At 42.9% G+C, this 27,096-nt stretch overlaps 1 protein-coding gene and 1 long non-coding RNA gene across 5 annotated transcripts in view; both read right to left on the bottom strand.

Moving 5' to 3' along the window:
- SETBP1 (SET binding protein 1) overlaps window positions 1-27,096 on the bottom strand; it is a 383,903-nt gene that overhangs the window by 299,801 nt on the left and 57,006 nt on the right. The window lies entirely within an intron of this gene.
- LOC134760298 (uncharacterized) overlaps window positions 1-27,096 on the bottom strand; it is a 115,914-nt gene that overhangs the window by 53,449 nt on the left and 35,369 nt on the right. Inside the window, exon 2 of the long non-coding RNA XR_010137581.1 lies at window positions 1-27,096. This exon is cut by the window's left edge and continues 53,449 nt beyond it; it is cut by the window's right edge and continues 24,569 nt beyond it. This is a non-coding gene — a long non-coding RNA (uncharacterized LOC134760298).

Below are 27,096 nucleotides of genomic sequence, written 5' to 3'. Positions count from 1 at the left end.
AAACATCATGGATAATGAATGGATATTTAAACAGAGGAATCAGAGGCAAGTACTGCAGGTGTCTGGGGGAGAATCTTACAGGCAGAAGAAATGGCAAAAGCCAAGTGCTTGAGATAGATTTTGGTTTAGAGTATTCAGTAAGGTGGAACATAGTGAAACAAGGCCAACAACTAACAGGGGCCAGGTCACTTAGGACTCCGTAGGCCATTGCAAAGAGTTCACTTTTGCACGAAATGAAATGGGGAGCTATAGGAGGGTTTGGAGCACAGGAGCATCCTAATTTGACTGATGTTTTAAATGATTACTCTAGCTACTATGTGGAAAACAGAATGGATATTAGTTTGGAGTTCAGCTGTTAGGTCCAGGATATAGATAAACATTTGGTGTTCTATGTGTGTAAATGATATTTAATGCCATGAGAAAGGACAGAGAAGAGAAGAGGGTGGAGAACTGAGTCCTGAGGCACTCCAATGTTTAGAGGTCAGGGAGATAAAGAGGGACCAGCAAAGGATTCAGAAAAGGAACAACCAGTGAGCTATGGAGAGAATAAAGAGCAGTGTCCCAGAAGCCAAGGGAAACATATTTTAAGAAGGAGGAAAGGATTAATATGTCAAATGAGACTGAGAGGTCAGTCAGTAATTAATGTTATCAGAAGCATAGGGATATCTCTCCAAAGATTATTTAAATTTTGGCTTTCAGCATAATTGGAAGAGTACTGGAGAAAGCGTTTCATAGCTTTAAATGACCATTACCATTTACTATCTCTCTTGAGTTTCCAAAATGTTCACAGTGGGAGTTTAGAGAGTCAATACAGTAAACATCAACTGCAAACAACCCAGCTCCATGCTGTAGCCGGTGGTGCTTCCTTTCACCAGACACGCAAACACCTTGATGTAAATTGCCTCTCTGTTTCTCACCACATGCCAGGAAGCCTAGAGGGAGTGATCAGTTTACCTTTTCTTATTGTAGAGGTGAAGACACCGGGACACAAATTTGAATTATTTCTTTCGATTCTATGCCACATTGGTTTGTACCATTGCCATATCCCCTCTGCCCATCAAAGTTTGACTTCAATGACCTTGCATTTAACGTCTTCTATGACCTACTATTTCATAACTTCAACTATTTACTCCAACCTCTGTAGTTACTCATCGTTCCCTCAACACCTGGAATGATGTTTTACTTATGGACTGGCATGCTTCCCTCCCTATCTCTATTTAATTTTTAGGCCCAGTTAAATTCATCAGTGAAGACTTCTGTAAATGAGGTCTCTGCAAAGTCTAGAATAATTTCTCCCTTGTCTTTGTGCCACTCATATAGCACTTATTATATACATATTAGTGTTTGCCTCCTGCTAATGATATCTTTTGGATGACAGGCACTAAATCTTTTCCAAGTCTTTATTCTATGTAATACTTGACATCATGCCTTACACCAAATAAATACTCTGTTACTATTTAGAGAATGAATGAATAACTCATAAAAAGAATGATATAACTTAAGAGCTAAAAGCAAGTCAATAGTTGAGTTCAGTTCAGGACCTTTAAATTCTGACACTTAGATTCACTTTAGAAATGGCTGTTCCTTTTTCTGCCAATGCTAATCATTGATGGTGACAGAACTGTTAAATATGCTTTGAAGGACTTGGCTTTTTCACCCCAGACATGGGCTTGCATTGCCTTTCCTTCCCTGGGTACCACTCCCACATTCCCAGCCTCAATGGGAAACTCATGACCCATATCTGTTTGAAAAATAATTATATCTTCCCTTTCTGCTTCACAATATACCCTGTCAACCACTGAGATAATACTATATAGTAAACAAGAGACAAGTCAATGGTTATCTGTTCTAAGCACTGTATGCTTAGAACTATGCTAGCACCACTCCCACATCTACCTCCATACCTGGCACACAGAAAAGAATGGACAAATACCTCTAGCTTTACATGTACTTGAAGATCTGAATAAAATTTAAACCTATATGTGCCACTTGCTTAATGGGTTGTACAGTCCAGATAACAATATCTTAAGAACTCAGGGCCTAGGGTAATACCAAGAACAGGCTGCTGTCAAGGAAGAGCTCCTGAAGAGGTTTGTTCTGGGCTGGGCCTAAAAAACTGGAAGAATTTGCTAGAGTGATAACTCCAGAGAGAGCACTCCAGAAGTGGGAAAAGAAGTCAGGAAAGCCTGAAGCAGGAAAAAGAAAAAAAAAAGTGTTTAGAAGCTTGGTAGAACTGTGAATTGGCCAAGGTGAGAGGTAAATCTTGAAAGACCAGTCCAGCCAGCTGGCCCAGTTCATTACATAATGGTCCTAATATAGCACCTTCTGTGCATTTAGATGGCCAGGGTCAGCCAGGGTACAACAATGGGGCCAGGTCATGCACAAAGACCTACCATTAGTCACAAGTCATGGAAGGACCACTGGAGCAGGAGTCAGAAGGCCTGAGTCCAGGCCCTGGCTCGGACATCAAAAAACCTATAAACAAGGCAATTGATTTCTCCTTGCCTGGATTTTCTCCCCTTAGCAGGAAAAAAAGGAAAGAAAAACAATTATTCTGCCTACTTCCTTTGGTTATCACGAGGCTCATACACAACAACGATTACCAAAGGTCCATTCAGAAGCAATATGTGTATGGCATAAATCTCTAACAAAAATATGGTAGGTTGTCTTAAGAAATACACTGACATAACAACATAGATCCAATAAGAGCACTGTAATCTATGGCTGCCCTTACTCAAGAGGACATTCTCTTGATAAGGAACTATAGTCAATTCTTCAGGATTAGTAGGGTGCTGTAAAGAATGTTAGGATTGACATGGACTGATCTAGTTCTGCTATGATCTATCATGTATGACCCTGGGCAAGCATTGTAAGCTTGCTAAACCTCAGCTTTTGTTTAGTTTTATTTATCAGTAAAATTAAAATGTGGGAGAGGGGACCAGTAAAGGTTGGCCAATGGGTACAAAGTTATAGTCAGACAGAAAGAATAAGTTGTGGTGTTCTATTACACTGTAGGGTGATTATAGCAAATAACAATGAAGTGTATAGTTCAAGATAGCTAGAAAAGAAAATTTTCAATGCTGTCACCAGAAAGAAATGATAAATGTTTAATGTAATGTATATGGTAATTACCTGAACTTGATCATTACACTACATATACATCCATTGAAAACCCACTTTATACCCTAGAAATATGTAAAATTATTATGTCAATTATAAATTTTTTAAAAATAAATAAAACATGCTTTAAAAATAAATAAAGTAGCACGGCTGATTTTGTGGTGAGAATTAAAGATGACCTCAATGTAAAAGTTCTAAGTCAATCTCTGGTACACAGTAGATACAAATGTTGTAACCATTTTTATAATTATTTCAATATGAAAGACATTATGGGCAATAGATACTATGTCACATTAATCAGCCATACGCAAAGGACAGAAATGTCTTCGATATCATAAACATAACTTAAATCTTATTTGAGATTCCTCCCTTCTTTTTGTGTGTCCTTTATTTCTCAAACTGAAGATGGCATGGTGGAAATCACCATTTGATGCTATTTAAATATATTTTACTGTGAGTTAAAAAACAGTATATACACCTCCCCCTATTTCCATACCCGTCTTATAAAAAAAAATCAAATTCTAGGTCTAGTGATTGCAAAATAACTGAAAAATTTATTGTTATCACATACTACACTTGAAATTTGAATTTGATTTTGTGCTTCTGTCATGTTTGGATTGGCAGGGGCTAGAGAGAAGAGAGAAGGAAAAGGAAAGAGGAGGTGTGTCAACCAGAATGGTTCTGAATAAGCATTTAAACTTAAAGGTAATAAAATGCACTGGGCTTCAGTCAAAGCCTCACTCCTTCCTTTGATGACAGAAATTAGGTCAGTTGACCAAGATTTCAGAATTGGGTTTTGCTGGCCACTGCTGCAATGAGATCTTGGGTAACCAAGGCAGAACTGGGCTTCTAAATAGGTCCTGGCTGATAATTTATAGGTTAAGCTGAGCATCTTCAAGTACAGACACATTTCAGGCCTCTGCAGTGCACCCACGTAAACCAGCTTCCTCCCTTCCCCATCCAGAGACAGACTTCTGAGACCTGATGAAAGGAGGCCTCTATCTCAACACGGAAGTAGTGAGAAGTTAAAGGTGAAAATATTCTATATGGCCACCTTTAAAATAAGGCCTGTTTCAGAAACAGTGTTTACCAAGCAAAGCAAAGGTCTGATAGGAAATGGAACCACCAGTCAGGGACATGTATTACCCTAGTACTGTTACAGCTATTATAACAAGAGCCTCCACCACCACAACTACTGACAATGCTCAGCTGAGAAGGAGCCCAGGTTCTCTGCAAGCATGCAGGCCAGAAGTTCCCAACCTGGCCACACATAAAAATCACCTGGGGAGCCTGAAAGAAATACCAATGCCTAAAAATCATCTCTTGATTTTCTGGTTTAATTGGTACAGGATAGGATGCAGACGTCAGTTTTTTGGAGTTTTTCGGTTGCTGCTTTTAAAATTTCCTAGTGATTCCAACATGCAGCCAGAATTGAGAACTAAAATCTAGTTTAAAGCTATTGCATATAGCACAGGAATGTGAGGCTCAAAGATTTGCCATAAGTGACTTGCCTAACATCATAAAATGTGCTAGATTAGTTCTTCAATCAAATTGCCTTTCTCTCATTGTCCAATATCTTTGTGATATTTCAGGGAAATCTTTTTATTTTAGACTGAATTATAAAGCTTCTCTCCCCACCTCACCCCACACACACACTGTTTGGGGAACTGAAACTCTGTAAGGCTAAGATGGAGGAGGGAACTGAAAGGTGAAACTAACTTTAAATAGGAACGAAACTGACAAGAGTCAGCTCAAAGGCCAAAAGAGGAGAAATGAAGCAAATGAAAACAATCCACCTCACTGAGAAAAGCCAGTTAGACCCGGAAAGTTCTTTCAGTTTAGATAATTTAAGGTTTCAGGGAGGGATTATGCTTTACATGTTGAACGTATCTCCTTCGCAGGAAAGCTTCGCAGACGCCACAATTCTTAGGGGCAACTGCAGAGCCATAAAGTCTGCTGATTGAAAACATACCTCTTGATATAAAACAGGAAGACAGTGCTCACGGCTCATGGACCACTATGGGTAAAATCGAGAGGCTGCCACCATCCCATGCCCTGTAAAAGCACATCTAACCCCCACAGCAGCACATTTTGATAACAAAATATTGTCCCCTTGCCACATCACAAAAAAACTGACTCACCAATTATGAACTAAGGGAATAAAAATGATGGTTCTCCAATTTGGAAGAACCCACATTTAGATTTTCTGATGGAGAAACATGTTATTTAGAGAGACTGGTTTTGAAGAGAGTTTGGCTGTAGACCATGGGCCAGCATCACACACATACAGCATCTGTGGCGGTCCCTACAGGCGTCCCAGGGACACATGGGGGGCTCTTCCGTCAGTGGACAATGGAAGAAATGCTCCTTAATCTAAGTTAGTATTTTCTGATGTGGAAAACATAGGTGGGAATCCAGGTCCATCATTTCTCATAAGACCATCCTAATGATCAAACCAGGAAAGAAAAAGAGGCAGTCAGGAGAACTAGATTGTCAAGGACATGCAATGGTTCATTGATGTGATTTATGAAATCAGCAGCAAGATCTTTTTAAAAATCTTTCAGGCCGGGCACAGTGGCTCACGCCTGTAATCCCAGCACTTTAGGAGGCCAAGGCAGGTGGATCACGAGGTCAGGAGATGGAAACCACCCTGGCTAACACAGTGAAACCCCGTCTTTACTAAAAATACAAAAAATTAGCCGGGTGTGGTGGCAGGCACCTGTAGCCCCAGCTACTGGGGAGGCTGAGGCAGGAGAATGCCCTGAACCTGGGAGGCGGAGCTTGCAGTGAGCCGAGATTGCGCCACTGCACTCCAGCCTGGGCAACAGAGCGAGACTCCATCTCAAAAAAAAAAAAAAAAATTCTTTCAGCTCTGTGACTTCTGGAGTCTCAAGATTTAGGTCCTGAGATCTATTTTCAGCTGTTTTATTTGTTCCAAGGAAAGTGCCAATTAGTAAAGAAAATGATCTAAGAACAGATTTATTTGATCAAACTTCTTAATTTGGCTAAAGCTCAGTAGTGTGTGCTCTCAGTCTCTGAGCTCTGGGGTGTCCTGACATCAGCAGCTGCCTCAGTAATCTATGTCCAGACTAACCTCTCCCTGCATCGGTGGCAAAATTGCTGGACTCCACATGGGTAATAGATGGGAGGGATGGAAGCTGGGATTTCCCTGTTCTCTCTCCTGATAAGAGAGTCCTCCACCCCTCCTCAACCTTAGTACTCTCTGAGACGATGTATAAGAGACTCATCTCCAACCAGAAATGGAATGGTCAGAAACACATCTCTCTAACAAACATAAATGATGTGCCTGGGATGTCTTGGGACTTAGACTTTCCTCATTATCCTTTGACACATTTTGAATTGTGATAGGTTTAGCAACAAATTAATGTTACTTGATCTACACAGCACTGTGTTATTTATGCATTGCTTCCTATAATACTTTCAAACAGAGTTCTTAAGAGTCTGGACTCAGGAGTCAGGATTAAATCTCAGTGGTGTGAAATTGAGACAAGTTGTTTAATCTCTCTAAATTTCCAATTTCATTATCTGCTAAATATTTCCATCAGATTTGTTAGGAAGATTAAATAAGATAGTACAGATGAAGCACACAGTAGAGAGGCACATAGTAAGTGTTGAGTAAATGTTCACTATTGCTACTAACATAACATTCTTTAGACCTTACAATAATGCAATCCAGTTAACTGTAGTGGAGGCTGGCAGGGGATACAGAGCACTCAAATTCAGGCATATATAAGTGTATGCGTGTGTTCATGCATCCTTGGCTATAGGTGGCTAGTGTGGATGGATCCTGTCTAGTGAGCAAGCATTAGCAGTGAGGCAGGTTCTACAGAATGCCACGCTTGCTATTCCCAACAGGGGTAGAGCTGTATATGGACCACACAGATAGTTGGTAAACCACTAATGGAGACTAAGAGTATTTAATTCAGATCATACATTTTTCACTGACAAAAATGATCAGAGAGACTGATCTTGGCCTTAAAGCCAAACTCAGGACAGAGGGGGAGTGGCCACTGAAGGGATTTTGGAAATCATCTCCAACCTTCCCCACTGCCCTAAATCACCTGATGCTGTTAACAATATCATAGGGGCTCATCCTAACAACTGTATATTATCTTGGATGGCTCAGGAGTCAGATGCGTGAACTAAATTATATAGCCATTCTCCCCCACCAAAAAGAAGAATTTAAAATGCTAAATCTGCCTTTTGTCAAATAAATTTAGAGTATCCATCTGCAGGGCACCAAAATGTCACATTTGTGAACCAGTAATGTCATTTTGAAAAATCAAGAAATCCACAAAACTGTTCCCTGGTCCTCTCCTAAGCATGTCCTCACCCCAGAGACAGCATGCTATTTATTCTCCCCACATAGAGGGGTGCCAAGTTCCAATTCACAGAGCAGCCCAGGAGAGCAACCTCTCCTCCTAGGAAGCACTGAGAATGGCAAATTTTAAGGACAGAGGTTTATATGGAAAAAAAAGATACTGCATCATTAAGGAGGTTAATGAGCTTAGCAAGGCAGAAGCCCTGAATGCTGAGGAGGGGAGGGAAGAGAAGGGAAAGGGGTGGTGTGAGAGACACGTCCAAGGAATTGCTCCCATTCTTCAATGTCTGGTGTGGTCAGGAGGCGCCCTCCTCATGGTGGTCATTGCAGCAGAAGGACAAGCACTCCCCGTGTGCCCTGGAGCCTGGCTTGTGGCTGGGTAGCAATCTGCCCTTTGCGTCCAGTCCTGGGCTCTCTGAGTGAAGGATGTACTTGTCAGCACTGTGATCCCAGAAGGCTCTGTGAGAAACCAGCTAGTTCAGTGTTTCTCAAAAGGGGTGCCAGGGAAAATGTGTCCTATTTGAAAGTGTTCCATGATCAAATAAAGTTTGGGAAAAACCGCATAGCACTTCTCACATGTGGAGACTCACGAGGCATATTAGCAACATCAGCATGTGGAAGACTGAGAAACGCTTTATAAAGAAAATTGTTTAACTTCATTTTTCTTGTTTGTTTGTTTGTTTGTTTTGAGATGGAGTCTTACTCTGTTGCCCAGGCTGGAGTACGGTGGCACGATTTCAGCTCACTGCAACCTCTGCCTCCTGGGTTCAAGTGATTCCCCCTCCTCAGCCTCCTGAGTAGCTGGGATGGCAGGCATGTGCCACCACGGCCAGCTAATGTTTTTTGTATTTTTAGTAGAGACGGGGTTTCACCATATTAGCCAGGATGGTCTTGATCTCCTGACCTCGTGATCCGCCTGTCTCGGCCTCCGAAAGTGCTGGGATTACAGGCGTGAGCCACCACGCCCGGCCAATTTTGTTTTTTAATTGGAGAAAAGGAACACAAATTTTATTAACATGTACACAGAAGAACCACAGAGTGATTACCCTGTTTAACTTTTTTTAACCAAGCTGTATTGGTTAGGATCTTCCAGAGAGACAGGACAAATGGGATATATATAAAATGGAACTTATTAACAGGGAATTGGCTCACATGATTACAAACACAAAGTCCCAAGAGAGACTGTCTGCAAGCTGGAAAACCAGAGGAGCCAGAAGCATGTCTCCCAGCGAACCAGTAGTGTGGCTCCCAAAGAGGCTCAGTCCAAGTTCAAAAGCCTCAGAACCAGAGAAGCCAATAGTGCGTCCCCTAGCCTGAAGCCTAAGGCCTGGGAACACTCAGGAGGCTGCTGTAAGTTCCAGAGTCCAAAAGCCTACAAACCTGGAGTTTGATGTCTAAGGGCAGGAGGAAGAAAAAAAAAAAAGGTGTCCCACTGTGAGGAGAGAAAACAAGAGGGAGCTGAGTATTCCTCTTCCTCCTCCTACTTTGTCCTAGCCCACTCCCAGCTGATTGGATGATGCCTCACGTTTACAGTGAGTCTTCCTCTCAGTCCACGAACTCATGTCTCAATATCCTCTGGAAACACCCTCAGACATGCCCAGAAACAGTTTCACCAGCCATCTGGGCATCCCTCAACCCAATCAAGTTGACACCTAATATTAACCATCACACAAGCATTTGTAAAACTTTTTTAATCACTGAATTTCCTCCCTTCTCATGTTTTAATCTAACAACATTTCATTTTGGAAAACATTTTCTGAAAAGCTGTTTTGTCCAAGATCCTTCATTTTACAAAGTGTGAAATGGGTCTGAAGTTTTAGTAACCTACACAGGGTTAGAAACAAGTTAGTAGTTCATATCTTTCAGTGAGTTAAGGGCATAAGATAGTTTGGAGACAGATTCCAGAAATTTGGTCAAAATGCCAGGACCGAATAATGATTAGCAAATCAATACCAACCTATTGATTATTCTCTCCCAAGAGCACTAGGCTGAAGGAGTATCTTTGACCCACTATGTTGGGGCTTTGGGTGTACTAAATTCCAGACTCATTCCTGAGAGAGGATTTTAAGTTTAAACAGAATTCGTCATCAAGCCCAGCAACAGATGCATGAAGGTGAGATACAAGTCCAGTAGACAGAGAGCCAAAGAGAACCAGAGTGACAAAGTTCACATTGGTGTGGGTGACAGAGTCTAAATAATTTATTAAGCAGTTTAGATAAATTCTTGAGATGAAGCTCCATTCTCTTGACTGGGTATCTATATGGTCTCATGTGTTACTATGAGTGTGTGGTACTTATTTTAAGAGGCCAAGACCACAGACATAAAGGGACTTCTCTATAAGAATGCTCCTGACTTTTAAACTTAACCCTGGCCTATTCTATGATTTCATCTAAGACATTTAAAAAAAATTCAAATCCACTGATGATACAAAATAGAAATAACCAAAATGATGGACAAACTACATCAAATTTGAAATAATCTCCACATTCTGGGATGCCAATCCAAAATCAACTTAGCATTAATAAAACTACTGAGGTTTAAGTTCTCATAAACACAACCTAAGAAGACTAGGACCCTACACAAAGTACCCTACAGAAGTCTCACTGTGTTCTACATCTGGAGGAATAGGTTCTACTTTATTCATATTTAAGGTATATTTAAATATGACATGCATAAAGAGAGTAGCTCTCACTTAAGAAGGGTTACTAGGAATAACCTGCAGAGTGATTGGGAAACAGATTAAGACAGAGAGGCCGGCCTAAGGCACTGCATACAAGTCATTTTCAAATACTGGGGAGGCTGTCTCATGGAACAGAGGATAGAACTGGTTTGTAGGGTTTTTAAGAAACTGAACAGAGGGGATCTATGGTGAATGCAAGGAGAGAGTATTACAGTGCAATATTAGAAATAACTTTGCATGAGTTTGAGCTGTCCACAAATGGTAGGTAGCCAGATATCAAGCTACCTTTGAACAGCCAACTCTAATCGGACTTTGCCAGAATTAGGTGAGATGGCTTCAACTATGCCCCAAGAGTTATGCCATCCTTCTTCACCTTGTCTCTTCCAGATTCCTGACTTACTTCCCATTCACGACTATGATTCAGTCTTTTTCCTTGCTCCCTCACCCTGTTGTCACTGGTCTACCACACACCATCTTTAGTGTTCCACTATTCTTTCCCTAGACACTTGACTTGACTTCCACCCATGTCAACATTCTATACCTCCAACATGAAACTCATGCTCACCTAAAGCATTTCTGTCTGGGTCATTCATGGTCTCGGCAGGAATGGGATAGGGTGGCCAATGCCCATATGCCAAGAACTTGAGAAATGAATTTCCTTGGGTGTGGGAGACTGAAGCAATGGCCTAGAAAGGCTCCATAATGGTGTATTTCTATTATTTGTTTAGGTAGCACTACTTCTAATACACAAGTCTGTCAAAGGTTAGGCAAAGGCATTTCTATGACATTAAGTAACCCAGGCTATGTCTCTAGTTCCTATGCTTAGGACACCTGGGGGCCAGGCTCCTTAAAATGATGTTTCCCACGGATGAAGGAGTATTCTCACACCAGCCTCCTAGGATCTATCTGGATTATCATTCTGGGGTTTTATGATTTGTTGCACAAAATCCCCATTCTTCTGTGATGAACCCATGGTGGGTTCAAATTGGTCCCAACACAAGAGCAGCCTCAGTGGATTAGAGGTTCTGGCAGGAAACTGATCTATAATCTCTTTAGTAGCTCATCCTTCTCTGTAGGGTTTTGGAAATAATCTACAAGCAAAGTGACTTCTTGATCTTTCAGAGAGGAACAGTAGAGAGAATGTAGCAATGTAACATAAAAAAACAATAATTGTTCCAGCTTTCAGTAGCTTTGAGAAAGTTATTAATCCTCTCTAAGTCTTGGTTTCCTCATCTGTAGATTTGAGAAGTTAGAATCAGTAGTAATTTCTAATTTTTCTGGGTCACAGACCATCTTGAGAATTTGAAGAATGTTGTAGGCTCTTCCAAGAAAATACTTAAATGCACATGCATACAAAATTGGGCATCCAGTTCCAGAAGGTTAGAGGAGAACCTGAAGGCCACTTATGACTATTGACAATGATCTTGGAACCTAGGTCAAAGGTCCCATGGACCAGTCAGTTATAACTCTCTATGCTGCCTCCACTTCTCCATCTTATTTCCTACAAACCTTCTTTGTAAATGTGAGATTTTATTAAGTATTTTTCTGTTTTTGAGCCCCCAGTCAGTTACACAAGAGTTCTCATCACACCACATGTCCCTTAAAGGAACATATAAAATATATAAAATTTGTCCAGTATACTCATTTCTTTAGATGACATAGAGACAGCAATTGATAATCAGTCAAGTCCACAGTTGTCACTGCTGGAGTGCAAAAACATGCTGCACATTTCCCTACTCAACTAAAGATTTCAATACCCACCAGCACTTCATTTAGGTCATTCCCCAAAAACTGCCACATTCCTCGAAGCATTCCTGTTGCTTGCCTATGTCTCTAACCATGACATATACACTTTCTACCTCAAGACCCACAGACAGCTATCTACGTTCTCTGTTCATGAAGAAGATAGTCCTGGGCTCATCCCAGCACTGACCACCAATCAATGTAATGATCAATCATTCAAGAACCACTGGAGTCCTGTAGTGTCTCACTCTATAATTGGTAAATCACCTGGATTGGGAGGGTAATTCATTGAATACATAAAAATCAAACATACAAACATGGATTGTTCTTTCACTTCTTCCATATTTTTTATTTTTTCCCTGTATTTAAATGTTGTATCCTGCTTCTATAGACTTCATTGTGTTCTTCCAGAATCCGTATGTTGAAATCCATATGTTGAACGGAGATGGTACCTTTGGGAGGTAGTTAAGGTGAGATGGCTAATAAAGGTTAGTGAAGCCTTCAGAGAAAGAATTAGTGGCTTTATAAGACGAGGAAGAGAGAGTCTCCACCATGTGAGGACACAATGAGAAGGCAGCTGCCTGTAAGCCAGGAACAGAGCCCTCACCAAGAAGTGAATTGGCCAGCACCCTGATCGTGGACTTCCTAGCTACCAGAACTGTGAAAAATTTATGTCTATTTTTTAAGCCACTCAGTCTATGGTATATTGTTACAGCAGCCTGAGAAGACTAATATGCCTGCCTGGTTTCCAAATGTATTGAAGTTACTTTTACTAAGGATTTACTAAGAAAAAGAAAACTGTTTACACTTTGAGAAATACGAAAAAGCATAGTTCCTCCTTTCCAGTTTCTGGCATTGTAACTGAAGAGAGAAGATATCAATGAAATTGCAAGAAACAAAATGACAAATAAAGGATAAATCAAATAACAACAAAACCTGCAAATAACTATAAATAGTAATAAAAATAGAAACCACAAGTTCCATATGATTCATTGTCAAATAGTGGTAGAAAACGAGAAAGGGGCATGGAAAGCAAAGAATGGACACAAATCAAATTAGGAACTCCTTGCCCTTGCTGATCTGATAACCTCTCTCATCTATTTTCTTACCTTCCAGCTCTCTGCTCTATCTCTCAAACTCTCTCAAAATCTTGTCGCTAGGTAAGCTGTGAAGGTCTTCCAGCTAAAGAATGTGAGTTTGTGAACTGTTCTCCTAGACTAGCAGTGGCTAGCTGTGGGGAGCAGAAGGGTGAGGCTGATGTGGAAAGCATGTTTAACTCTCCCTTACCTTCCTGCTTCTTTCTCCTCCCTTGCCTACCCTTTTCACTGTCTACACACTCTATAAAAACAAACAAACAAAAAACTTTGCTTTGCCATGTCCTGCAGGAGATAGGTAAGTATCTCCTAAATATAATGCTCTTCTGTCCATACCTCTCCATGACTCCCAAATACCAGGCTCACCCTTGTGCACTTAAGTTTGCTCATACTGCTTCCCACTCCATCAGCCTCATCATAACCACAGCCCATAACCTCAAGGCCCAGCACAAATCTCACTTGCCCCAAAAAGCCACGTCCTACTCAACTGGCCCACAGTGGTCTCCTCTCTTTTTATATTTATAAAACAGACTGTCAGTACCCTACACACTTTGCATCTTAGCTAGTTTTGTTCTTAAAATCTTTCATAACTTGATATTTTTTTATGATCTAGCTAAGCCTATTGAGAGCAGGGGTCATGTCTTCCCTTCCCTTATATTCTCTACAAAGCAGAATTCTGAAAGAGCAATGAAATGGAGACAGGAAACCCAGAAGAAGTCCGGTGGTGTCTGGCATGATTAAATGCCAACTCAGGTGGCCATATCCCCTCAAAACATCCATCGGATGACTGCCATACTTGGACCCTAAAACATCTCCCAAGTTTGTCCAGTGATTTAAGTTCCAGAACCCAAATCTAATTTAAATTCGTTCCCAATTTTTATGGACAGATGTTTGTGTCTCCCTAAAATTCATGTTAACACTCTAACCTCCACTGTGATGGTATTAGGAGGTGGGGCCTTTGGGAGGTAACTGGGTGTAGATGAGGTCAGGAGGGTAGAGCCCTCATAATAGGGTTAGTGTTTTTATAAGAAAATGAAGAAACAGCAGAGCTTCCCCTCTCTGCCCTGTGAGGCTATAGCTAGAAGGCAGCCATCCACAAACCAGAAAGAGGGCCCTCACCAGGAACTGAATCTATCTACTGCCACCTTGAATGTAGACTTCCCAACCTCCAGAACTGTGGGAAACACATGTCTGTTGTTAAAGCCAGCCAGTCTATGATATTTTGTTATAGCAGCCCAAGTTGACTAATATACCAATATTTTACTTCTCCTACGAATAAACCAGTTTTTCCGAAGTCCTCTTTGGCAGTTAAGCCCAGAGCTAGACATTCCCCATCACACCTCCCTCCCGCCTTCCCACTTGAAATCTTTCCTGTTCTTCAAGCCTTAACTCAATCTTGCATCATTTATGAGTCCTTCACTTTCTATCCCATCCTGCTCCCACCCAGGCATCCTTCTTCATTGGGAGCTCAAAGCAACAACTGTCAGTACCACTCATTGGATGCTTCGCCATGCATTGGCATATCAGAGAAGTCAGAAAGCAAGTGAATGAACACATACGGCTGTAACAACTCTGGATAATTAACTTTCATTTTTATTTACTTTTTGTATTACTACCATATCCCATTGATTATAGGATGCACAATTTTTTACTTCTAACTTCTTTGAAACTGTCTTGTAGTTTATGATATCTTAGATTTGGTGAGAGACGGTATTTTAATTTTCATATGTGTGTCTGTATGCAACAAACTGCAAGCTCTTTTAGAAAAGGACCCACATGTTGCAGATCAATTTTCTCTCGCTTGCCTAGCAAAGATGCTGTGCACGGTATCAGTCCTTCATACTTTCTTGCTAAAAGAAGGAATTGCTTCCCTGGAATCCAGGGAAAAGCTCCATCTCCCAGGGTCTGGATTTCCTAATTGTTGCCTTTCTCCCAAAAAAGAATGGCATAGGCAGAAAGCAGCCAGACTTGAGTGTGTCCAGTGATGAGGGAGCTTCATCCTTGGTCCCTTCTCTCCCACAATATTCTAGAATTTTAGAATTGGAGGCACACTCTGGTGTGGTAATTTTTCTCTCTGAAGGCCAGAATATCACTTGCATCTCTGCGCCTCACTTTCTCTTTTATAAAATGGGTCCAATTATTAACTCCCCAACGAGGGGTAATGAATGTAACAGAACTAAAGGATGATATCTTGTAAGTGCTGCAGGGGAGGTCATAAGTATGATTATGCATCTGCCTTGGGAGAGTGTTGCTTTGAATGATGGAAAGGGGGAAGAAGGCTTGGAGATCCTAAGTTGCTGCTCTTTGTAGATACTGTGCATTAATGCCTCCCCTTAAGCTTGCCCCTCTCATAACTACCCCAGAAATTACTCTGCTGACAAGCAGGCAAGCCTCTGTGGTCATGGAGATTACAACAGAGTAGAAATGATGCAGACAGCCAGCAGAGTGTTCTGCAGCAGCCCCTGGGAGACTTTTGCTTACCACCCTTCTTCACCTGTCTGCGAGTCAACTTGTGTGTCCTGCCACATCCCCACAGAGAATGTGCAAATATGTCCTGTTGCGTGATCCATCCTGCATTTCCCAATAAATAACAGACACAATCTAAGCTGCCAAAAGCCGCTTATCTGAGACTGATCTTTATGTCTGGATCTGAGGTCCAGAAATACCAAGCCAATGAGACAGAAGCTAAGTGGACACTATTCCCTTTACCTGCATTGCTCCTGGGATGTGCATGCACAAGCACACACATGGTGCCTGCACATGCACAACCCTCCTTCCAAGGGGTATCTCAAGCAGTCTTAGATTGAGTTCATGATATCAACTGACCCACTGCATAAAGCATGACCTCTTGAGCTACTTGAGGTTTGACCACGATCAGGAATCATCCTGAAGTTTTGTTAGGAAAAGCAGTGAGACTGAAGCTGATAAAACTATCATGTTCTGCTCTTCCCCATGCTTGTGTGCTCTCCTCTTCCTCCTCTGGAAAAGTAAACCAATGTTCTTGTTTGCTCTCCTTATTTTCTTTGCCTCTCTAGGCCTACATGTCTAAACATTTCTTCCTAATCAAATAGGAAACAGAGAGATCACCTTTTATACTAACTCTGAGAAGTATATTTGCACCCCTTCTTCTTGTTAGGGCATGAGGATCCTTAAGAGCCGTGAAATGGCTTCCTTCCTTCCTTCTTCCTTCCTTCTTTCCCATCCTTCCTTTCCATCCTTCCTTCCTTTCCATCCTTCCTTCCTTTCTTCTATCTTTCCCTCCCTCCATTTCTTCCTCTAGTGGGAGGGGAGCAGGAGGAGTGACACTCAATGGAGTTGGTGTTTCAGGATGCTTCCTTCTCCAGAGTCCTGTACTCCAGTGCAGTCAGGGTACTGCCAGCCTCCCCACCCCACTCAGCCTCCCAAGGCAGAAGCATAGATCCATGCAGCATCTTTACAAATGCAACCTGACCTATGCTCTCTGCCAGGGAGGCTGTCTCTACACAAGAATCAGAACTAGGAGTGCAGTCTAGGGATAGCTGATCTCCTAGATATCAGCTTGTGACCTAATAAATTTGTGAAACAACATAAACTCAACCACACTTGAAGATCCGTGATGCTTATTAACATTAAAGGCTTTGAGACATCCTACTGCAAAGACATCTGTTTAGCTTTGTTGAACCAGTTGTTTCCCAATGTTTCTTGCTCAGAGAATTTTTTTGACCTCTAACACCTCTTAACATTCTGAATAACTGAGTTACACAGACTGAATATTGTAAAATACTGACTTTCGTATTTCTCATGGGAAATGTAGGAAACAGACAGAGGTATCAGTATACTTAATCTCATACATGCACAGCAATGTGGAGCAGTGCATAAAAAGTAGAGGAAGCTCTGGATTGGGAGGCCATGACGTCTGGGTTAAAGCTCCTCCCTGCCATTCTCGAGCTGTGTGGCTTGGGCCAGCACCTCTCCTTTCTAGAATTATTTTCACTCTTAATAAAAGGAGAATTTTTTTTTTCTTCTGAGGATTTCTAATGCTCTTTTCAGTTCCCTTTTCCTGGGATGCTGAATGACTCTAGTACTTACTGTAACACCTCCTGGAGTAGGTCCCAGAAGTGTGAGCCTATAGTTGTTCTAAATATAAACTTTAAAAAGCTCATGAGATTGTTAACCCACATGAAGGAGAACCAAGAGCAAAACCTCTGGGGGTCATGAAGGTATCCCTGAAAGGATTCATGGGGAAGAAGCAGGACCTTGGAGACCTGGTCATCACCTGTAGAAGCCTCACAGTAGATATGATTGATGCTGGAGTCACCAGGAACCTCCACTCACATGCAGCTTCCCTAAGGGCTTGCAGCACAGCATTAAACAGCAGCCAAGGCTGGGGCTGGCATGTGACTAACTGTTGGGCCAAGGTCTATCTCTGGCCATCAGACACTATATAAAAACATGAGGCTGGTTCAATATAACTTAGATGCCGTATGCCTCCATAGCACGCCCTACCTGTTCCTCACCTTTACCTGAAGACAGTGCTTACACACTCAGAAACAATATGCAGAATCCTCTCCAATCACATGTGCATGTAGCTTTCCTATTGTCCTCATGGCCACACCAGACCACAGACTCCATGTTGGCATAGACCCCACCTGCTTGTTCTTTACTGTGTCCCATGCATGATATTAATTGCCACTCCCTTAATATGTGAGGAATAAATGATTATTTCTAAACTGATATTTCCTGATTGTTAAGAGTCAGAATATACATTAATCCACAAGTTCATCAAACATCTATTAAATGCCTTGCATGTTCTGAGCACTAAGCTAAACATTATGGGGAAACAAAGAGATAATTCCAACTCAGACGCCACTCCCCAAATATCACATTTGATAACCCCTGTGTGAACTTGATTATGTTAAAAACATATCATCCTACTTTTCTTACCACCTCCCCCTTAAAAAATATGTTCTTTTTCCTGTATTCCCCATTTTGGAACATGGCCTGAAGGCAACCACTCACTGGATCACCTAAAAAACACAGTAATATTCATCATGATTATTTATCACCATCACTTATTGAGTGCTTATTATGTGCCAGGCTAGCAACGCTATGACCATTGTACTATCATATGTCCTATTTTACAGAAATGTGGGCATCATTACAGATCCACTCCTTTATCTCCAACTCCTTACATCCAATGATTCTCAAAGGCAGTCCCACTACATAAATGTCTTCCCTTTCCACCTCTGTCATCTCTCCTATGACACCTCATATTCTAATCACTATTCTTGCCTGAATTATTACAGCCACCTTCTAAATGCTCATCTGCCTGACTGACAACATAGACACCTTCAAGACATCCCAACAGAAATGGCAGAGTGGCAGAGTGACCCCTGTACCGTGCATATTTGACCACATCTCCCTGCCCCAATTCAAGCTCTCTCTTCACTCCTGGGTGTGTGCGTGCCTTCTAGATCAAGGAAGGGCGCCAGAGAAGGGATGGTCACCACTACACCAGACACTCAAGTTCCATGAAATAATTTTGCTCACCCCGCCTCTTACCAACTACCTTGAACATCAAAACAATCCTGCACCACCTCCTCCAGGAGCCTTCCCTGATAGCCCTTCTCCCTCCAAGGCTTCCTCCTGCTCCCTCCTTTGATGCTCACTTAGCACTTCCAAGGCTCCATGGCCCTAGTCTCCTTATTGACTCCCCACTTTGAGATCCTCAGGACAAGACATTCTGAACCCTGCCTCCCCAGTGCCTGGCAAGGTTGAGCACAAGCTCATTTCCTGTTGCTTCTGACTTTATTTTTCACTGAATAATGCTTTCCAAAATTGTTAGAGAGTAATAGGACACTCTCTTTTCTATTTTTGTCATAGCTTTCAAATACTGTAATATTTCAAGAAATACAGGCATGCCTTCCTTCTATCAAAAATAATGCTCTTATTTTTTTCTGGTGAAGAAACTGGCTCTTTGAGACATCAAGTGACTGACCCAAAGTCACACAATGAATCAAGGACAGAACTGAGGCTGCGATCTTGGTCATCAGCCCCTAGCCCCGCAGCGTTTTTCCACCTGCTCCCTACCTCAGCTCAGGGCCCTCTATTAAAAAGAAACACACCAAAAGAATATGTATGTGTGTATGTGTATATGTGTATATACATATCTAGGTGTACATACATAAGTATATAATATGAATATACACGAATGATTATGAATCTACCTTAAGCATTTAAAGAAAGGGGTGGGGGCTCTGAGAGCTTCACAAGGAGAAGAGATTCTACCCAAAAGGGGGCCGGGCAGGGCGTCGCAGCAGCCGCAGCACAACAGACAGCTGGTGTTTGGGTGGTAGTAAATCACGCTGAAATGAGCCTCTTCCGTGGGCTCAATGAGGCCCCCACAACAAAGGGAGGCCCAGCTTGCAGCCGGACAGCCTGCCCGCCAGCCCCAGACGCGCATAACAGCTTCATTCAGGAGCCCCACGTCCACACAAAGGCCCCGAAATCAATCCGACATCCCGCCACCCTGGACAATGCCCTGAATCTTCTCAGAATCGAAGCCTCAAATGAGGGGACAGCATTCAGGGGAGATCAAACCGCCGGCCTGCCACTGAAAGCAAGCACGAAGAAAGCTTTTTTTTTTTTTTTTTTTTTTTTTAGAGGAGGGTTGGACGATGCAGGCGACTCTCCCTGAGCTCCAGAGCGCGTGGTGGCTGTGCTTCGGCTCCCACAGCCAGGGCCACACTCATGCAAAGACTGCGTTTGGCCCGGCTTCCAGCAGTCGTCGCGCCAGGCGCTGCTGCGAGAGACTGGGTGCGCGACATTCGCCAGCCAGGGCCACCGTGCCGCTTGGCCTCGGGGCTTTGTGCAGCAGTGCCCCGTGTGAACTGCCACCGCCGGCATTTCCCACTGGCTCTTGGGCGCGTACAGTAGGGCGCACACACATGCAAATGCCCTGCAGGAGGCAGCGGCTTAGGGTGTTGACAGTGGCAGCCCTCACGCCAGGCCAGGGAGCCCCTGTTCCCAGGCAGGGCCCCTCAGGGTACTCATCTGCCCCATTCTGCTGCCTAATCCGGTTATCAGCTGCAGAACAACGGGTTGCCTGGTGGAGCTGGGGAGGCCCCTGCAGGGAAGGGGGGAGCAAGTGTGCAGCTCCAGCAGATGAGCCTGGATTGTATTCTCCTTTCCTAGGGTAATTGTTAAGGCTTCTGGTCTCTTCCGGTCCCCAGAGACCCAGGAGCCTGAGACTCAACGCTGCACTGGGTCACAGCTTTTCCTGGCTGTCAGAAATCCACCTGCTCTCTGAGAGTGGGGGTTCGCCAGCAATGGCAGAGTGGAAATGTTCAGGGGTGTAGCAGGCAGTATTTCGTTGATCTGTGGGAATGGCACACCAGTGAGACCAAGGCATGTGCCATTATATGTGGCCAGAATCTCTCCAGAAACTCTAGTTAATGTAGACTTAAATTTGACATTCTTGGCAGTCACCATGAAGGTTAAATACATTTTGGTTGAAAACAAAAGGCTTCTGCTAGAGGGCCATTCAGTGACATCTTTACACTCACTTCGAGATCCTGCCTGCACTTTTCCAAGTATGCAAAGGGAGCAGACAATGGCAGCAGGGTGAGGTGTGGCTATGTGGGCAGCTGCCCATGGGTAGAACAGAATAAAATTGAAACAAAAGGTGCATCAAACCAAGTGAGACAACTAGTAGAAAAAAAGAGGTAGGTTAAATGGGGGCTAGTCTTCCCTTGACCCCTAATTTTAGCCACAGAGCTATTTTCTTTTTCCTCTCTCTCCCTGAATTGATCCACCAATACACAGCCATACCCCATGTTGTATAAGAAACTCTCCCCATGCCCACTGCCCCTGGCAGACCCTTCTCCCAGAGCCAGATCCTTGGGCAATATGGAGCTGGTACAAGTGAGGTCTGTTGTAGGTTGGGGGTTGGGGGGTGCTGTACCTTTGAAATTCAAAAAGGGCACTTTCTACTTTCGATTCAGTTCATTCTCAACTGCTTCTACTGGCCAACAATAGTAAATTGAATCCAATTTCCCCCTTGGAAGGGTCAGTTGTTGTTGTTGTTTTTCTTTTTTTTTTTTTTTTCTTACCCTTCCCCTTTCCATTTTCTGCTTTTGTAGCTCACCTCCTCCAATCTACTTCCCTACAGGAGCCGAAATTAAACAAGCTCCCCATATGCCATGCCTCACTTGTTGTCTGTTCCCCTCACCACCATCTGGCCTATTTGCTCAGCCAAAAAGAGAAAGAGAGAGAGAGAGAAAGAGCAAAAAGAGGGAGGGGGAAGGGAAGGCAGGGAAGCAGGGCTAGGAGAGGGAAGAGGGGAGAGAGAGAAAGGGAGGAAGGTGGAGAATAAGAGAAGGAGGGAGGAAGAGAGAGGCAGGCAGGAAGGGAAGGAGGAAGGGAGTGAGACAGAAAGGGGTAAGGGGATGGGGGGTGGGGAGCGGAGAGAGAGAGAGAGAGAAGGAGGGAGAGCCAGACACAATGAGGAGGCAGGGGTGATGATGCAGCCTCTCCCATCTGCTCCTTGGCCAGAGTCCCGGATGGAGCAGTAATGGAGAGCAACAGAACCAGTGATAATTAACCCAAACACAGACCTGTTTATTTAACCTGTTCAGATAGATCAACTCTGAGGCAGAGCTCTAGCAGAGGGCCCTGGGACATACTTAGGGAGACACCCTGGAGGTTGCTAAGGACACAGAGGCAGGCTGGCCCTCCCCACAGACATCCTGGGGCTAATGTGTACTTGGTGAGCAGGAAAAAAAGAGGAGAAAGAAGACTTTCTGAAAGAAGTCAGTAACAACCTCCCAAATCTTCTGGTAGGGATTCTTTTGTCATCTTGCCTTTTCTCCTGCCATTATCTTCTTTCATGGCAATAGCTGCTTCTGGATGGTCAAATCATGAAAAGCAAAGCCAGCCAATGAGCTACACTTTTGTGCTCTGCATCCTCCTGCCCCAGCATCCTCTCTGCCACCCCATCTTGGCATAAGGACCAGGGCCAGGAGACAAAAAAGGGGCTAACTAGAGGACATGAAACCAGAGCAAAATCTCCCAGAAGACCTCAGACTGAGATGGTCAGTAGCCAAGGAGCAAAGCTAATGGCACTGATAAGGGCTGAGTGTGAAAGTCAGGAGACCGGGGTGCGGGGCTGAGATCACCCACTTTTGCTGCATTGCTTTGTCTGCATAACTCTCCTCTCTTGGCTTCAGTTTACCTATTTAATGGAGACAGCAAGGTTGATCCCCCAAGATGTTTCAGTCTTCAAAAATTAAAATGTAAATGGTCACTGTCATCTGCCTATAGTTCTCCAAGTTAGAAAGAAGACAAGACTTGAGCAAGACCACCAAGGATTATGCTCTGTTTGAAATGGGCAATGTGCACTGCCCAGACAGGGAAGTCTACAGACACATCTGTGTGTGCTGCACCCCGCTCCACCACCGTCCTTAGAGGCCAGAAATACAGGGCAAGAACATTTCCAGGGTTGAGTAGGAGCAGACAGAATAGGAGTTGTGAGTCTGGGAACTGGAACCCAAGAAAGCTCTCGGCTGAGCACTGAGGGTTAGTAAGGGAGTGCACTGGCTGGGTTGAAAATAGGAAGCGTCAGGGGTGGGTGAGGAGTTGGCAGGCACCGGATTCCAAGTGGCTTCACGCTCCTCAGTGGAAGAAATGCAGAGATAATTTGAACATGGCTATTTTCAAGCTCCACAGCTGAGCTCCCTTGCTCTCCCACCCCACACCTCCCACCCAGCCCTGCAATTTGGCAAACCCTTTCTGCTGGCTGCTCTTATACCCAATATGTTGGGTTGCCTTAGCAACTAAGGCAATTATCTCCTTGGAGCAGTTAAAACAATGACCGTCATAAATAATAACAGTAAGAAAGATGATGGTAAAAAATAGATCTTAGGCATCTAGGGTCATGGGTTTGCATGGAACTGAAAAGGAAAAGGGGTCCTGATGGCACAGGCAATGAAAGGTGATCTCTTAGAGCTCTAGTTGTATTTTATTTTTCTAGAGGAAGAGATAGGAAATAGTTAGCCTTTCCTCGCAGCCCCACCCCCACCCCCAGGCAATCTTAGGAGAGTTCCTATTTGCTATTGATCATCCCTCTTATCCTCCCATCAGCCAGACCTAGCAAGGAGCACAGTGAACACTACTTGTTTAATGCCTATCTCCTCTCCGGACCATGACCTCCTTACAGGCAGGCACTGGGTCTTTGATCTTGGTCCCCTTAGCACCTAGCTCAAGGCTTGGGACAGAATAGGTACTCAAAAATATTCACTGAATGAATGAAAATATATTACACTGAATGAATGCTCAATTTTTGCCTTAAAGTTTTTTGTTTGTTCATTTGCTTCCTCTAGCCCTCTGGGCCAGGTAATTATAAAGTCACTTTTAGTTCCTATATTTGATGATCTTATAATCTACTAGTCTACAATGCAAGATATAGCAGGCCTCCATATTTCCGAGAGAACTGAGAAATCAAGATGTACATTCAAATTTACCCAAGTGCAGGTTCCTTTTTCCCTAAAGAGCCATCCATAAAATTTTGTGAATGTAGATCATCACTTCAGACAAAACACTAAATTAAAACCAATTAAAAATGAGAATTAAACTAATAATGGTTCATACAACTTGTACTCACCCTACCCCAAACATACACACCCTCCATTCTACACTCTACAAACTCATCCCACAAATGCTTTTCCACAAGTAAACTCCAATTAATGCACAGGATTTGTGATTCAAAGCAAAAGGCAGCATATCCTTTTCCCAGTGTCCACAAGAAATGTATGGAAAAGCACAGGATCAGAGAGTTGAATTGCATCATTTCACCTTAACATAGAAAGGCTTTCTACCCCTGTCTATTTCTTTTTTTTAAAGTACTGGGAACTCAATAGCCACTAGACACTTTCAAAGTGCATTTACATCACATGTCGTCTTCATAATAATTCTTGAGGTAAGTTGGGCAGGAATCATTATTCCTATTCCGAACATGAAGAAAGGAAATAACTGATCACAAGTGTTAAGGAGTGCCAGCCCTCAGCTGTCCTGATAACCACTTTCTTGCTGTCTCCTCCCCTGGTATGCACACTGTAATGGCCACAATGTGTAATAGGTAATACCGTCATTAGTGTAAAGGTAAAATGGGCAACCTTCCCAAGCTGTCAGCAGAGTAGTAGGCATACACCTATGCTCACTTTGCAATGCCCAAAGGAGGTGACGTAACTCTACCATTGAATCCTTGGAGCCCTATGACTCACAATGCCCACTCTAGAATAATAACCCAAACCTTAGCACCTGCAGATTCAAGGCCAGCCGAATCTATCAGTGCTTCACCTTGGCAGGTCCTAGCTCCTTACCAGGATTTGGGAGGTGAAGGGAACCGTGACAACTCTTAGTAAACAAGACAATCTCATCCTCTGGCATTCCAAAGACACTCCAGGCAGACTTTCTATTCTTCCAACCAAAATCTATTCTTCAGGTTTGCTATTCTTCTGATCTTCATAGAAGGTCACATGGGACCCCCTCCACTTCCCATGTATGATCCTGCAACTCCGTGAGAGTCAAGCCTTCACACAGTAACCATAATCACTCCTACTCGGACATCAGACATCTGCCAAGACACAGTTAGCACTTGCTGGATGATAACCCAGTATACTGGTTTTTTAATTTAATGAACACATTGCCAAACTCTTCTGTATCTGTCATTCATTTGATACAAGTTGAATAACCAAAATTATCCTTTTTAGAGTATTTTAAATGTGAAAGACCTGAATCCAAATTCAGATATCACTGACAATTAAAATCAGATTTCCCAGAACCTCAGATGAATGAAAATATTTAGTCAGACTCTTTTACAAATATACAAGTATCTTTTTATTAAAACATATCTTGAAACAGTTATGACTCCAAAAGTTCTACAAATTATAGCAAATTGCTTTTTGTTTAAAAAGCAATTATTTCATTCCCCAGTATAAAGAATTGTGCTTGGAGGAGTAGAAACAGATCAAGGAGATAAAAGCAAGGTAAGGTTGTTTGTTAATGTTTTATTAATCCAAGTTATTAGCACTACTAAAATAAGATGTGATAGGCAGAATAATGGCCCCACAAAGATGTCCTACGTCCTAATCCCTGGAACCTGTGAATATATTAGATGGCAAAGGGCAATTAAAGTGGAACAGAATTAAGGCTGCTAATCAGCTGACCCTGAAATAGACTGTCTTGGATCAAGCAGGTAGACCCAAATGTTTTCATAAGAGTCCTTAAAAGTGGAAGAGCAAACAGAATAGGTAGAACCAGAGAGATGGCAGGTTGAAAATGACTCGACTTGAGTTACTAGGTTTAAGATGGAAGAACAGAGCTAAGAAATGACAGCAGCTTCTAGAAGCTGAAAAAGAAAAGGAAACACTCTCTCCTAGTCTTCTAAATGAATACAGCTCTGTCAACACCTTGATTTGAGCCCAGTGAGGCCCATTTCTGACTTTGACCCCCAGAAATATAAAATAATAAAATTTTTGTTGCTTTAAGCCACTAAGTTTGTGGACAACTGTTACACATAAAAAGAGACTCTGTGTGTGTATGTGTGTGTGTTCGTGTATACCGTCTTCCTTTTTTTTTTTTTTTTTTTTGAGACGGAGTCTCGCTCTGTCACCCAGGCTGGAGTGCAGTGACGTGATCTTGGCTCACTGCAACCTCTGCCTCCTGGGTTCAAGTGATTCTCCTGCCTCAGCCTCCTGAGTAGCTGGCATTCCAGGCATGTGCCACCACACCCAGCTAGTTTTTGTATTTTTAATAGAGATGGAGTTTCACCATGTTGGGCAGGCTGGTCTTGAACTCCTAACCTCAGGTGATCTGCCTGCCTTGGCCTCCCAAAGTGCTGGGATTACAGGCGTGAGCCACCACGCTCAATGTTTCCTTCTTTCAAACTGCAAATAAATTTATGGAAAATGTGAACACTCATCTTCTAATGCTTCCAGAAAAATGAAATTAAGTAAAATGGAAGTGATGGCATAATTCTTCTTTCAGGGCTATGGAGCTCTTGAAGAATTTTACTGTTAATAAAGATCACTGGCAGCATGGACACCAGAAGAGAATTGCAAAGAGTAAGTGGAAAGAGATGTCAACATAGGCACATATGACTACAGGGTAGATGTTGCTCTTCAAACAATGGCAATTGGAGCATTAAGTGCCACTGGAGACCTCAGCATCTGAGTCTCTCACAGAGGGACACAGCCAGCACAGGGCACCCAGTCTTTGGCTTTAATAGCAGTTTATATGGGCAAGTCACAAAGAACACCACATGCCAGGTTCTCAAAGGAGGAAGACCCAGAGAATGAGCATGTGACCATGTGGATCTGCACATGCCCTAGGATATGCAGATGTCCAACCAATTGACAAGCCCAAAAAAGATAATTCATAAATGGTAGACAATGGGGGTGATGTTGTTGCTATCAAAATAGTGACATGGCAGGTCATTAATTCACTTGTAGGTTGTACAGAGTAAACAACGTAATGCTGTGTCTGTCTCCCTGCTGACGTCAGTTTGGCCCATGCTGATGGGATTCCAAATCAGCTGAAAGTTACTCAATCGGGTTGGAAAGGCCCAACACAACTACACTTCTAAGGCTAAGAATCCCTGTTCTGGAACTTCCAGCCAGCTATTGGAAACTCACTGCCTACAAAGGCAACTCATTCCAGCTTTGGAAATTTCCAGCTTTAAACTCTGAGATTATGTAGCCTAATGCCTTCATCCTACAGACAGAAGTCAGGCCTAGTGAAGTGACCCTTCTAAGGTTACACACTCAGGGCAAACCAGAGTTGGAAGTAGAATCTATGTCTTCTAAATTTCAAATCTAGTGGATTTTACACTCTACATCATGTGCCTTCTCCTAAGGTAATCTGGTCACCAGCTTGTACAATATTAAGTAAGCACAGTGTACTCCCAAGGCAAATCAGTAGTTGGGTGTGTGTGTATATATGTCTGTAGCCAGCCTATGAGTCTATACACCAGGGAGAAACCAGTCCTTTCCCCAGGGCAGGTAACCAAATACTGAGCATCTGTATCCAAGTGGGCTATACTCACCTCAGACACCAGTCCACTCCACTTCTAGAAACTAACG

Source organism: Pongo abelii, chromosome 17 (genome assembly GCF_028885655.2).
Source record: "Pongo abelii isolate AG06213 chromosome 17, NHGRI_mPonAbe1-v2.0_pri, whole genome shotgun sequence".
NCBI classification, from domain to species: Eukaryota; Metazoa; Chordata; class Mammalia; order Primates; family Hominidae; genus Pongo; species Pongo abelii.
The sequence above is the reverse complement of the archived record's forward strand: the minus strand, read 5'-3'. Positions and strand labels throughout refer to the sequence as shown.